The sequence below is a fragment of the Solanum lycopersicum genome, chromosome 9 (genome assembly GCF_036512215.1).
Source record: "Solanum lycopersicum chromosome 9, SLM_r2.1".
Taxonomy (NCBI): domain Eukaryota; kingdom Viridiplantae; phylum Streptophyta; class Magnoliopsida; order Solanales; family Solanaceae; genus Solanum; species Solanum lycopersicum.
Genome location: NC_090808.1, coordinates 26496376 through 26508544, shown reverse-complemented (window position 1 = coordinate 26508544; position 12169 = coordinate 26496376).

The window sequence follows — 12169 nt, the reverse complement described above, 5'->3', positions numbered from 1 at the left end:
AGACTTCTCATTTATCAACATAGACATTTCATTTTAGTAGTCAAATATTGTCTCACACATAACTATATCGTAGAAGTATAAGCTTTGGGCATAGGTCTTACACTATTACAATATGTTTCATATAGGATTACAACAATAGTCTCAAAGATAAGGAGAGAACAATTGTGTTAGGCATAGTCAATACTAATGAAGGTAGAAAAGTGGCAACATCCTCGAACTTGAGGACTCACCAACAACTTGGGAAATATATCCAAGTCTTCCTTCTAAATGACATTTAAAGATCTTTAATGGCCCCAACCTACATATTTGTAGAAATATAAAGAATATGGGTTAGTACAGACCACATGTACATAGTATGGGAACATATGCAATTAAAAACATTTGAATACATTCACAAAAGGGAACTTTTCTTTAAAAACATACTAAGTCATTATGAAAGCCTTTATGCACATACAAGAGCATGATCATAACAACATTAATACATGTTCGTATATACAAGAATAACATCATCATAAATTCATATCATCATTTCATGTTCTAGAGTGCATTTCATCAAAACATACAAGAACCTTACTCACAATCTCATCCCAATCCTACAAGTGTGATGCTCATGTGAATACCTATAACCCTACACATTCAAGTAAACTAGAAAAGATACCATAAGTAATGCTTATAATTCATATAACATAACATAATTGGTATTCATCATCATACATACCAAATTAGACAATTATCATGTTCATCAAATGAAACCAACATCATTTAAGAGCAATATCATACAGAACCAACCTATATGCATTTCTAGCATAACATAAGTGCGTGAGAATAACCTCCTAGAACTCCCCTCAAGGCAAACTTGGGCAATGCATAGTTAAAGTCTTATACCTTTACCTACACTTAGTAGAACCCCTTAAGTAACCCTAGTTAGTGTCCATCCTTATTGTTTTCATTCATTCATTTTGCTTTCAGTAATAATCGCCTTAACCGACAATAGACTATGTGAGCTAAACATTGAATCCGGTGTCAAGAAACCCTACACCGAAAGAAGGTGCTCTACTTATCAAGGTAGGACCAAACATGAACATGTCATTCTAGGTGGATCCACTAGATAGTTTTCCTATGGGGGCACAGAGTTAAGGAACTAGGAGATTGTCTCGAAACCCTTTATATGCACATGCATCGTAGTCTCCATATCATGAGAACAATAGTGAACCTGCTTTCCCTCTTGGCAAGGGACACCTCTCCTATCTAGTTCACTTGGTTCTAATCTAATGTCCCTTTTGAAATGTCTTTACTCCTTTCTTGATCATCAATTATTAATATAGGTCATAGGAGACTAACCACTTGTATAATCATGATCATATATCTTTAAGTTTAGAATGAGAACTTCCTTTCAACACAACCCAATATTAGTTAGATAAAAACCTCATATTTACAATAATAAGGTATACAAGAGAAGCACATTCAACCCTGCATGATCATACCCTTACCTTAATATCACATTTAACATATTCATAACATGCCATCATATTCATCATATCCGCATATTCCTATTATATACATATATTCATACATCAGTTCAATATCATTATCAAGAAAAGACCAACATAAATTAAGTAAAGTATTCATGATCTCAAATGTCTTAACAATGGCTTCCAAGAATCTACTTCTAGATCTTACCCTCAATTTCACCATACTCATCGAATAATCTAATAACCATCATCATATAATATGAAATTAAGCAAGAACATCTCCAATTACAACAACCCTAATCATCTACAAACCTTATTCATAGTTAGGGTTAGGGAAAAGGGGTCATTCATAGATCTTTTAAAGAAACTAGGTCAAAAACAAAGAACTACAAAAGTCTGTTATGCATAATCTTTCAATATAATTCAATACAATATCATATTAAACAAATTTGAAGATAACCCATGAAATTGGACGATAACCATAATTTTGAAGAATATAGAAATAAATTCCTTGAAGAGGCTCTTGAGGAAAAAGTCCCAATAGTGAATGGCTTCCATAGGTTAACAATCCTTGAATTATAATAGAAGAAAACTTGAAACTTGATGTTTTAATGAAGCTTCAGCGTTGGTCTTCAATGAGGGTCTTTGGGTAGTGAGAGAAGGTAGAGAGAAGTGGGAGCTAATTGGGTTTATGGAATTATGAGGTGTTAGGTTAGTTTAAGGTGTTATAAACTTTATAGTTCCCCACTAACTAAATTAACTACCCCTTGACCCCTAATTAATTCATTAATAATTAACTAATTACCCTTAACAAAACTAAAACTTGGCAGTGAACCCAAGTCCAAACGAAGGCGTCAACAAGACCACAGACTGTATTAGTCGTCCGTGGTTTTGGTTAGAGGATCCATAATGAGCACCATCGACAGGTTGTTGTCCTAGAGACAACTCATTGTTTTCTTTGTCCACAGCTCACTGTAAATTGACAGCATTTAGGGACAAACGTTAGGGTCCTCCTCAATAACCCTTAGGGTGGTCCTTAGGGAGTCCTATCCAGTCGTTTCAACCTTAAAAACACTCTAATACACATTTCAAACTTCTCACAAAATTTTACCTTTATCTATAACATTTCAAAAATGTAAGACGTGTCGTTAATCCTAATATAAGTGTCGGGAAGTCTAGACATTGTTTTTAAGTTTCGTTTCATTAATATAGGTCACTTAGGAAGTTTTGGAACCAAAATGTTTAAGAACATCTAAGACATCCGAAAGTTTGTCCAAAGAAGTGATAGTGTGACTTTGCTTATTTGACTAGCTTTTAAGATTAAGAATTTTTTAAAAAAAACTAGTGGAAAAGTATGTGAAAAGTGTTAGGAAGGTTTCATGGTCGAAACTTCCAGGTAATACTCTCCAAGGACTAACCAAGGTCCCTTGTGGGTTTGGAAGCACTGCCTGGGCAGTGTGCATCTAAGGGCTGGCCTACGGCCCCTGGGTGGACCAACAGACCGTTGGTGACACTTTTACACTACATTTGGCTAGGTGGTGGCTGTGAGAATCAATTGGAGCAACTTACGTCCCTTTCATCGACCAACAGAACATCGATTCCACCATACCTCAACACCTAGCAAAACCATTGGTGGAAGAGTACTTACGGAAGAAACAACGGGCCGTACATGGATTGAAGGGGCATCGATGCCTCCGTATTCCCAAACTTAGCCTGGTGGTGAAAGTCCCCAATATTACAAGTCCCTGACCAAGACGACGGATGTGCAGCACGAACGAGGGGCATTCCTTAGAGTCACCAACGGACCGTCGACGGGGTCTCGTTAGTGAGGTCAGTTAACTTTGAGTCACATTCTATTTGGGTCATTTAAATTAGTTAGGAGTTTAGGGGGTTAATTAAGGGATTAAGAGAGGTCTAATTAAGTTTATTAGTCACCCAATAAAGTCCATAACCTATCTTAACCTAAACACAACTCTAAAACAAATCTCTGTACCTTTTCTCTACTTTCTCTCTCTATTGGAATACTCCATTGAAGAAAAACTTAGGAAGTGAATTAAGGTATGGAAAAGGGTGGATTCATATTCAAATTATCATCAAGACAATAAGGAATGGTATATCTTCACCTTTGAGACCTCTTTCCTCAAAGGGTTCATCCAAATTGATTTCAAAAGTTAGTGATTTCTAATGGGTTTTCTCCAATTCAAAAATTAATGTTATGGATTGAGTTGTTGATATTTCTTGTCAGTTAATATGAGTTGATTAACATGTATTCTCACTTAATTGAATTAATTTATGATAGTCTTTCCAAAATTGAAGAATATATTCCCAAGTCCTTAACCCTAGGTTGTGTTCTCGGTTTAGATTGTAATTGTTCATTCAATTGACTCGTTTATGGGTTGAATTACTTGTATATGGTGTTTCTATGTTTCCTATGAACAAATTAGGATTATTATTAGTCTTTAATGCTAGTCCTTTATATATGACCAAGGGTAGGATAAATTGGCTGAATAATAAGTTGATCTACTATTGAATTGTGAAGTAGTGACTCTTCTATGTTTGTGATTACATTGGTTATTGAATATTGGTTAGTTGATGACATAATTAGGTTGAATTAAGGGTTGATCTTAAGACCTTGATAATGATGAAATTTTGAAGAAGGCTTGGTAAGTCTTGTGACCTTATCCTTTGTTTCAATAATGGTTAATTGTGATTAAGTCATGATGACTGTATTGGAGCACGCTTTGTATAGGATTCATAGGTTGGTATGAGGTGGAATTAGAATATCTTGATATGGTTGTGAGGTTGATTAACATGTAAAGTAATAAGGGCGATGATGATTGCCAAGTGTGCTTTATTATTTAAAGGTTATAAAGTGTTAACCTTACTTATGTGAATTATGATGAAAGGCTTTTACTTGTACAGTTCATATTGAGCTATTATGATGACGATTACACAAGTGATATACCCTATGAACTAAACTAAGTTATTATTAATAATTAAAGACTAAAGGCATTTCAATAAGGGACTAGCTTAGCATCGATGAACTTGACAATGGGAGTAATGGCTTTCCAATAGAGGAAGCTTTATCTTTTGGTCATTTATATGATGTTGACTCCCCATTGAGGGATACTTATTTCATTGATCCCCATGAGATGAGGCCCCAATTACCAAGTGGTATGTAGAGGGAATTACCTATGTCTTAGTTCTTCAACTATGTTGCCTCCATAGAAAGACTAGCTAGTGGATCAATCTAGAAAGCTACGTTTACGTTAGGTATTACCTTGGCCGGTAGATGATTTTCTATCGGTGTAAGGTTATGACAAAGTATTCTACATTAGATCATGTGGTCTATGTAGGTTAAGTAAAGTGTAAGCTAAACTAAAATGAAGTGATGAGGTATAGGTTAACTAAGGTGACTTGAAAGGTCATACTTAGCTTAGGTAGGGGTATGGGACTCTACATAGGTCTTGAACTAGTTTTCCTTGATAAGAGCTTTAGGAGGTCAATAATAAGTATATAAATGATGATAAAAGGTACATGACTTTACATGATGATTATGATGTTTATGAACATGTAATATGTTCTTATTGATTAAAGTATGGACTTATGTATGTGGAAGGTTATGTTATGTGAAGTAAGTTACTATTTGTGATTCTTGTTTGGTTACTTGATTGAGTAGAGTTATGGGGCTTTACTTGATCATTGCACTTACGACTTTATAAGGGTTATGTATGATTTTTTTGCTTTACTAGTTCACATGATTAACTCTTATTTATACTTGTAATATGATTGTTTGATGTTAGGGTTTGTGAGATTATGGGTTAAAATATGCGATATGCATAATCTTGCTTAGACTTGATTAAGCATATTTAATTGGTTAGTCTAGATTTTGATTGTGCATAAAGACATAAATGGCATTATTTAACTAAATATCTCTTTTTATCATGTTTGATTGTTATATGTGCATATGGTCTCATACTTCGTAAATGTGGCGTACTAACCCCATTTTATCCCCTTTTCCCAAACACTATAGGTTCTAGTCATGGAGGTTTAGTTCGAGGCGATTGAGAGGAAGGATTGGATACTCTAATCATCCAAGTGGTAGATCCTCATTTTCCCGAAGATGATGCCGATATTTTAACTACGGAATGTTTAGATATTATGACACTTATGTTGATTCTATCTTTCATTTGAAGACAAATCGTATAAAGCTTATATGTGGCTTACTGTTGTTTGTTGTAGGGCTATGCCCATGTTGTATTGTATTGTTTTTGAGATGAGACGGATTTTATGACTCAAATTTTATCTTTTGTGTGTATGACTAAAAGTAGAAGACTAAGAAATATGCCTATACGAAATGGTCTATGTATACTTGATAATGTACTATTATGTGTCTATAGAGGTCAATGTAAACCTCCGATTAAATATAGTTAAAATGTTTTAATTTTTCCGCATATTTTAGCTAATGAATGTTATGATGAATGCTAAGAGGCTAGTCTTAGTCCTCAATGAGGACGATGACATTGATTATGTCTAGGGGGTGCTCTACGGATATGACAAACTTGTTATCAAAGCATAAGGTTAAATATCCTTGATAGTTATGTCTCTCTAAACCACGTCTATGTAGATTTGTTTAAATATCCTTGATAGTTATGTCTCTCTCAACCACGTCTATATAGATTTGTACTCATAATTGTGAAGCGCTCCACACTTATGAATAGGAATGTAAATGTTGATTAGGAATCCTCTTTTCTTGTAAATCAAAAGTCGTGTCTCTATAGTAATTATTTTTTTCTTTCGTTTTAATCTTGTATTTTTTGGTTATAAGCAATGAATACTCAGAGGATTGCTGCTAGGAGGATTGAGGAGGAGGTTTCTCCTCCCCGTGTTGAAAAAGATCCTCCACTTGAAGAGGGGGTTAGTGTTAAGCAAGTTCCAGCCAACCCTTCACCCATGATAGATGCAGACATAAGGGATGCCTTTCTTCAAATGGCCCAAGACATTACTTGTCAAGATCAAGCAACCACTCTCCAAGCTTAAGCTATGACCGAAAAACCCAACTGATAGGTTGAACCTCGACCTAACTTGCAAGTGTCTACTATGTCATCCTATTTGAAGGACTTCACTCGGATGAATTCACCTACCTACTATGGTTCTAGGGCTAATGAGGATCCACAATAGTTCATCGATGAGGTTTATAAGGTTCTCTTTGCTATGGGGTTGAGTTTAAGTAAGAAGGTCGTGTTAGCCATATATCAACTCAAAGATGTGGCTCAAACTTGCTATGTTCAATTGAAAGATAATCGGCCTCTTCGTGGTAGGCCGGTAACATGGAAGATATTCAAAAAGGAATTTCTTGGTTGGTTCTTCCCTAGAGAGACGAGGGAGGCCAAACTAGTGGAATTCATCAACCTTCGTCAAGGAGTTATGAGTTTTATTGAGTATTCTATGAAGTTTACTAAGTTATCGAAATATGCTCCTTCCTTGGTTTCGGATCCGAGAGATAAGTGAGATGCTTCGTGATGGGTGTATCGAGTAATCTACAAAAAGAATGTCATTCAGCCATCTTCATGATAATATGAATGTATCCGGCTTATGGTGCATGCTAGGCAAGTTTAAGAGGCACAGTTCAGGAGAAAGACAAGAGATGCTCAAAAGATATGGTCCTTTGAAAAGGATTCTTCCAAGAGTAGGCTTGAGATTCAAGACATGCCTAGGTTCAAAAATAGGTTATCTAATCAAGTTCCATCTATGTTCCCAAAAACTCGGGATTTAAAAGTGGTAAACCCAAGAGATCCAAGAGGTAAGAGTGGGAACTCATCTAATGAGAAGTCGACATGTACCAAGTGTGGAAAGGGTCATTTCAGTGAGTGTTTAGTTGGAACGGGTAATTGCTTTAGTTGTGGCAAGAGTGGACACAAGGTTCAAGATTGTCCTAAAATGAAGGGGCAAGAGAAGAGTGGACAAGCAAGTGGTTCTAGTGATGCTCCAATGAAGAACCACTTCTATGCTCTTCGTTCTAGGAGTGAGCAAGAGATCTCTCCTGATGTGGTGACCGGTATGTTACAAGTATTTGCTATTGTTGTTTATGCTTTACTTGTTCCAGGTGCTAACATCTTTTGTGGCAAAAAAATTGATACTTTACGCGATGTCTTGCATGAGCCTTTCTTATTTATACACCGGCAGGTGATTCGGTTGTTGCAGAGAGGATTTATAGAAATTGTCCTATTATGTTGCCCAATAGAGTTTCTAATGTTGATCTAGTTGAACTAGATATGCTCAATTTTGATATTATTTTTGGTGTGAATTGGTCGCATTCTTTTTTCCCACTATTGATTGTAGGACAAAAGTAGTGAGGTTCAATTTCCCGAATGAACCCATTGTTGAGTGGAACGGGGGAAGTTCTATTCCTAGAGGTCATAATATTTCTTGTTTGAAGGCTTGCAAACTGATCTCTAAGGGATGCCTATATCATATAGTGAGATTCCAAGATCTTGGCTCCAAAATTCCTCCCAATGAGTCGGTATCCGTAGTGAGTTTTCGAAGGTCTTCCCTGATGACCTTCATGATATTCCTGTCGAATGGGGAATTGATTTTGTTATCGATTTGCTACCAAAAAAATACTATTTCGATTCCTCCTTATCGAATGGCTTCGGCTTAATTGAAAGAGTTGAAGGTTAAATTTAAAGATTTTCTAGGCAAGGGATTTATAAGGCCTAGAATTTCTCCATGGGGTGCTCCGGTATTGTTCGTGAAGATGAAAGATGGGTCCTTGAGATTGTGTGTTGTTTATCGCCAACTCAACAAAGTCTCAATTAAGAACAAGTATCCTCTCCATCGGGTTGATGATTTATTTGATCAAATCCAAGGGGCAAGATACTTCTCCGAAATAGACTTGAGGTCGGGGTATCACCAACTAAGGGTCAGCGGTGAGGATATACCAAAGACGACTTCTCGGACTTGTTATGGCCACTATGAGTTTCTTGTTATGTACTTTGGTCTCACTAATGCTCCGGAGGCATTCATGGACCTAATGAATAGAGTATTTTGAAGTTACCTAGATTTATTTGTCATTGTGTTCATTGATAACATCTTGGTATATTCAACAAATGAAGGGGATAACATTGGTCATTTGAGGGTAGTATTTCAAACCCTTAAAGAGCATCCATTTTTTTTATGTATAGCAAATGTTAGTTTTGGTTGAGGTTGGTAGAATTTCTTGGTCACATCATTTCTAGTGAAGGAGTAGAGGTTCATCCAAGGAAAATGGAAGCGGTGCGGAAATGGCCGAGAGCATTAACTCCAACTGATATACGAAGTTTTTTGGGTCTTGCGGGTTATTATTGGAGGTTCGTGGATAGTTTTGCGTCCATTGCATCTCCTTTTACTACTTTGACCCACGAGATTGAGTGGTCCAAAGCATGTTAAAAGAGCTTCAAATTATTAAAAAATAGGCTTACTTTGGCTCCAGTGTTGACACTACCGGAAGGTAGAAAGGGCTTTGTGGTTTATTGTGATGCATCTTGTGTTGGTTTGGGGTGTGTGATTATGCAACATGGGAAAGTTATTGCCTATGCTTCTAGGCATCTTAAAGTGCATGAGAGGAACTATCCCACTTATGACCTTGAGTTAGCCGCCGAGGTGTTTACTTTGAAGATTTAGAGGCAGTATTTGTATGGTGTCCATGTTGATATCTTTACCAATCATAAAAGCCTCCAATATGTATTTACCCAAAAGGAGCTAAATCTACGGCAAAGAAGATGTCTAGAGTTATTGAAGGACTATGATATGAGAGTCCTTTATCATCCGGGCAAGGCGAATGTTGTAGCAGATGCTCTTATCCGTTCTTCTATGGGTAGTGTTTCTCATGTTGATGAAGCCAAAAGGGGCCTTATGAAAGAGGTTCACCATTTGTCTAGATTGGGAGTGGTATTGTAGGGTTCTTCTAATGGTAGTGTGATGGTCCATCATAACTCTGAACCAACTTTGGTTGTTAAGGTGAAGTCTAAACAACACCTTGATAAACCATTAATGGAGAAGAATTGGTGCTTGGAAAGTTTAATGAATCTTTTTCCTTATGGGGGATGGTGTTTTGAGATATAAAGGGCAGTTGTGTGTCCCAAATGTTGATTATTTGAGGAACCGTATCCTGGAAAAAGCTCATGGTCCCATTATTCCATTCATTCGGGGTCAACAAAGATGTATTATGACCATGTAAAGGTGTATTATTGGGAAGGTTTGAAAGGGGACATAACGGAGTTTGTTAATAAGTGTCCGAATTGCAAACAAATGAAAGTCGAGCATCTAAAACAAGGTGGATTACTACAAGAAATCAAAATTCCTACTTTGAAGTAGGAAAACAACAATATGGATTTTGTGGTAGGTTTTCGTAAGACCCAAAAAGGGTATGACTCAATTTGGGTGGTAGTTGAAAGGTCGACCAGGTGCCCTTATTTTATTCCCGTCAAGGCTACTTATTTGGCGAGGATTATGCTAGGATCTTCATATATGAGATTTTGTGTCACTAAGGTATTCCTTTATCCATCATATCAGAAAGGGGTTCACAATTCACATCTAGGTTTTGGAGGTCCTTTCAGGAAGGGTTGGGTACTAAAGTGAAGTTGAGTACTATTTTTCATCCTCAGACGGATGGTCAAGTAGAGTGTACTATTTAAACCCTTGAGGATATACCTAGAGTTTGTGTCAAAGGGAGTTGGGATAAGCACTTCCTTTTGGTAGGGTTTGCTTACAATAATAGATTTCATTCATCCATTTCCATGGCTCCCTATGAAGCCTTGTATGGTATGAGGTGTAGGTCTCCTATTGGGTGGTTTGAAGCCGGTGAGACCTCAATGCTTTGTCCCGACTTGATCTATAAGACATTGGAGAAGGTTCATGTAATAAGGAACCGGTTACGAATGGCATATAGTCGGCAAAAGTCCTATGCTGACAATAGGAGAAGGGATCTTGAGTTTGAAGAAGGTGACAAAGTGAATTAGAAGATTTTTTCTATGAAAGGGGTTGTTAGATTTTGCAAGAAAGGGAAGTTAATCCCTCGATATGGGGCTCCCTATGAGATCTTGCAAAGGTTTGGTAAGGTATCATATGATTTGAAGTTGCCCAGTGAATTGGCCTTGGTTCATCCAGTCTTTCATGTCTCCATGCATAAGAAGTGTGTGGGTGATCCCGAGTCCATTATTCCTATTGAGGGCCTTGGGGTCAATGATAACCTCTTTTATAAGGAGGTTCTGGTCAAAATTCTTAATAAACAAGTGAGAGGGTTGAGGAACAAAGAGGTTTTATCCGTAGAAGTGTTATGGAGGAACCACTTAGTTGAGGGCGCTATATGGAAGGCCAAAGCCGACGTGAAGTCCCGATATCCTCATCTTTTTTATGATTGAGGTTAGTCATCCTTTTTAATAGTATAAATATGATAAGGAATTGAAGTCATTTGATTTTTGGGTGATGAAATGTGAAAGATACATTTTCAAAATATGAGCAGTAACTTTACAGGCTGCCAGTGATTTTGCTTCAAAATTTTAAAATTTAGTTTTTGACTTGTTTTGAGTCATGTTCTGCATTTTGATATGTTTAGACTTTATGAAATGTTTAGTATCATGTTAATAAGTTGAATTTGAATATAATTGACTCATGTTTGTCATATTATGCTCAAATGGTTGTGTTGAGAAGGAAGTACCTCATGAATTGATGTTGAAGTCTCATATTTGGTAATTGAAGTTTTGAATTGCGTTGATTGAAATGATTTTTATTGTGTATTAAAATTATGTTGGTTGGGCTTCTAGTCTTGATCCCATTCTTCCTTCAAAGAGGATTTTAGTGTCATTCGGGGATGAATATTCCTCAGGGAGGATAATGTAACATTTCAAAAATGTAAGACGTGTCGTTAATCCTAACATAAGTGTCGAGAAGTCTAGACATTGTTTTTAGGGTTAGTTTCATGAATAAAGGTTACTTAGGAAGTTTTGGAACAAAAATGTTTAAGAACATCCAAGACGTCCGAAAGTTGGTCCAAAGAAGTTCTTGTTTTTCCTGGCCTATTTGACTAGCCTTTAAGAGTCAGAATTTAACGAAAATAGGTAGAATGGTATGTGACAAGTGTTAGGAAGGTTTCATGGTTGAAACGTCCGGGTAAGACTCCCCAAGGACTAACCAAAGGCCCTTGAGGAGGACCCTTGTAGGTTTGGCAGCACTGCCTGGGCAATAAGCATCAATGGGCTGGCCTACGGTCTGTACGTGGACCAATGGACTGTTGGTGCCACCGTTGCTCCACATTTGGATAGGATGTGGTTGTTAGCATCAACGGGAGACACTGACGACCCGTGCATGGACCAACAGACCGTCGATACCACCGTCCCTCAACACTTAGCCAAACCATTGGTGGAAGAGTACTTACGGAAGGGACAATGGGTCGTAGGTGGACTAATGGGGCGTCAATTCCTCTATCATCCCACACACTTATCCTAGTAGTAGAAAGCCCCGATTGCACAAGTCTTTGACCGAGACAACGGACTTGCAACAGGAAAGAGGGGTAGTTTGTACACACCAACAGACCGTCAACAGGGTCTTATTGGGGAGGTCAGTCAACTTTGAGTCACGTTTTATTTGGTTCATTTAAGTTATTTAGGAGTTTAGGGGGTTTATTAAACGATTAAGGGAGGTCTAATTAAGTTTATTGG